The following is a 3,462-nucleotide window of genomic DNA, read 5'->3' on the forward strand; positions in this document are numbered from 1 at the left end:
GTCAAAATATGCTGGTTTTACTTATAAGGAAGATATTTTAATGAATTAGTAGGATTCATTTCTATTTACAGTGGATTTCACTAAAAAAATTCCTAACACTGAATGTGTGACAGAGTCTTTCAATGTGGAACATTTTTGGAACTTGGAGGAACATGAACTTTTTAAGACCCCAAATCAGGTACGTTCCTCGTAATGAGGTACACTTGAAAGGTATGCTCACAGTAAAACGCTGTCATCTTCGATTCTTAGCTAGAGCGTCTTCTCTGTGGAGACATGCGTGAATGGGCGTACCTTCGTTGATGTGGCGACCCCTAACCGGGAAAAGCCGAAAGACACAACAACATTATTTACTGACATCAGTCCTGGTTGATTTGCCAGGAAAGCATACATTTTATGAGGAATAGACCAAAAATGTGGGCAGAGAGGTACGATTCCATAAAAATGTGTACCACTTTGGGCATCTGAAAAGGTGACTCCCCTTCAAGACAGCGAGAGTATAAATACAAAGACTGATTCGTCCCCTAAAACAAAGTGATTGCATTTTTAAAGCGGTTCCCTGGAGCCTAGACTAGACCGACTGTTGGCAATTTGGTTCTTTCTGTTCCGTCGCACTTTCTTAGTGTGTGAGCAAATACAAGCACTGTTATAATACATTCAGATAATAAACCCTACACGCGTGCACATTCTTGTATTATTTAGTTAGCTTCCTCACCAAACAGACAAGCTGTTGGTTATTGGTCCCGTCAATCATCACTGCCCCTCCTCGACATTGACAAACAAATTTTAGGTACTACTTTTACAGTTAGGTTCAGTCTGATTATCACCTCGTAGTTTGTTTATTAGATTGTGTATTAGAAGTTGAATCCCATAGAAAAGTATGCTCTCGCTGGGAGCTGATTCGCCCGATAAGCATCCGATTAAGGGTACTTGTCTGCGTGAACTAAGTCGCCACTTTTAACCTGTACACAAATTAATCTATGTGGTGAGTGCGTTGGTGCGTTTTTGCTTTCTCCTATGTAGTTCGTTTTAAGGGCTGGCTGATGGAGGTTCTGTGAATGCGGACGTTAAGAGAGGGAACCTTGAGTTGTTTACACGACTTTCAACTGTCCCTCTTTGTAATCAGACTGAGAATGTGCTATTTTCATTTGAAGGCTGAATGTTACGCATACCTCTCAACCTCTTAGTGCAAGAAGTCTGGACAAAGCCTAAAATAATGGGGAAGCAAATGTCCAAAAATAGGGACCCAGATTTTGAATATTGCGCTTATAAACTTAGAAAGTTGTAGAATACGATGATTTGTGTTATGCATTTTCTGAAAAGTATGAAATCTGAAACATAAATATGTGTCATTATTTAGCGATCCAATCCTCTGTGATTTCCTAGAAAACCGCAGATTTTATGAGGAACAGACCAAATATATGAAGCAAAAATATAGACACTTGAGAGGTATGAATAATGTGGAGTAGTCGTTTGCCCCTGTCTTTTGGGATGAGAATCTGGTTGACATACATGATAGCAAGTTCATTGTCGTTGTTGTAGGATAATTTACTAGCCCATAATTCTCAACCTTCCATCTCCAAAATGAGGAGCACTACCTTTCATAATGTGAAACAATAGGGCAAAATGTGGAACACTTACTAACAGCTTTAATTAAGATGATCCTATAATAGTTAAAATATTATATTTTTATGTATAAAATCAGTTAAATAATTTCTTAACACTGAATGCGTGATAGACCATTTCAGTGTGGAACGTCGAGGAACGTGAACTTTTTAAGACCCAAAATGAGGAAGTTCCTGGCCATGGTATGCGCAATACCTTCGGATTATATGCCATTATTAGAGAGTACATCTGTGTGTATACAAATTTAATAAGATTTTCTTTAATTCTTGATAGTAGTGATGGATATACTTAGGAAGATATTTTAGTTGCTCGGCTGATTGAGGGGCTTAGTTGTGTAAAAGTAATGGAAAAATGCTGATGTACATTAGAACATACAGTATGTATTCCAACGACTTGCTATACAGAAGCTGTACGGTACACAGTAGTTTTTTTAAGGTATAAATAACAAACGGAGTCATAGCAAATCCTCGTTAGTATAGTGGTAAGTATCCCCGCCTGTCACGCGGGAGACCGGGGTTCGATTCCCCGACGGGGAGTGCAAATCTTTTTTTTTTTTTTTTTCTCTTCTTTTACATAGGCACACAATTTTACATACAAAATCAATAAATTTCGCAGGAAGTTCGTTTTTTAATATGTTCTACGCCATGACTACTTTCCACGACGAGCATTGAAAAAAATGTGTACGTATACAATAATTAATTTGTCATAGAACGAATTTCAGGCATAGTTCGAACCACAGGTATATCAGTACTTGGAGAAAATACGTCCATGATATTTACACATTCAGATAGTAAAAGTAATAATCCAGACATTACGAGTACATATTTCCATGCAGTAGATATTAAAGACTAAATACAGAACTTAAAAATTAAAGCATGCCCAAAGAGTTAAAAATAACCTGAGACTTTAATACAGGAATATAAATGTGTAAAGGAGGAAGCAGATAATGGAGCAATCTTTTGTAAAGACAAGGGTAGCAGGACAGATGATGTGTAAACAGATTCAGACAGAAATATTGTTGGAGAGTGTGAGAGGGAGAAGTAGAATGAACAGTAAAAGAAAGAGCACAGAACAAGAAGGGGCATAGGGGAAGACGAGCTAATGTACTGGGGATCATAGCTCTCAACCAATCAGGGACAAATCCAGAAATAATCAGGGACACTTTTCATATATTAGTATTATTTACTCGAGACATTGAATTTACGTTTTCTAAAGTAAAGGAAGTCGTAACTGTAATTATTGCCCTTATTTATTAAGCGTACTTCATCATCTTTTTTCAAAAAGTTACCACTTTTTGGTGGGATTAATAAGGACAGAGTTAACATTTCAGTCAAAATCAGGGATGTCTCTGTAAATCAGGGAGAATTGAGAGGCATGTTGGGGATGAAACATAATTTTGTACAAAACAGTTCAGTGAAATGTGATTCATCAAATTAGGTTTTGTTGGTTGCACCAAAATTACAGTTTGCTGAAAGGGTCTTGTAGATTCTCAGAGAAAGGATTAAGTCTTTGTTTTGGAAATTGCTGGAAAACAAAGCATTATTTCTCTATCTCTATTTTACCATGGTGGTGAGTGGTGTTAAAATGTGTAACACCACATATTTTGATTAATTATGCTTAGGGCAAACATAGACTAAATTGGTTTATCCTAAGTTGTTTGAGGTGGAATTTGCTCTCTCTCTTTTTCTCTTTTTTTTGCCAGCATTTTTAGTCAAGGTCCTTTTTGCTGTTTTTATATTTGCTCATAATCTATTGTAGCAAGCTATTTAAGTTTGATATACATACTTTTTGTACATTCTGGGATGTCAGTCTCACAGAGAAAGTGATCATAAATAATAA

At 36.7% G+C, this 3,462-nt stretch overlaps 1 non-coding gene across 1 annotated transcript; it reads left to right on the top strand.

The window, feature by feature from the left end:
• The first annotated feature begins 2,087 nt into the window (after positions 1-2,087).
• TRNAD-GUC lies at positions 2,088-2,159 on the top strand. Its single transcript has one exon. It is a non-coding gene; the product is annotated as a tRNA-Asp (tRNA).
• Positions 2,160-3,462: the final 1,303 nt, after the last annotated feature.

This window comes from Protopterus annectens, chromosome 11.part0 (genome assembly GCF_019279795.1).
Source record: "Protopterus annectens isolate FY-2018-M chromosome 11.part0, PAN1.0, whole genome shotgun sequence".
In the NCBI taxonomy this organism is placed as follows: Eukaryota; Metazoa; Chordata; order Ceratodontiformes; family Protopteridae; genus Protopterus; species Protopterus annectens.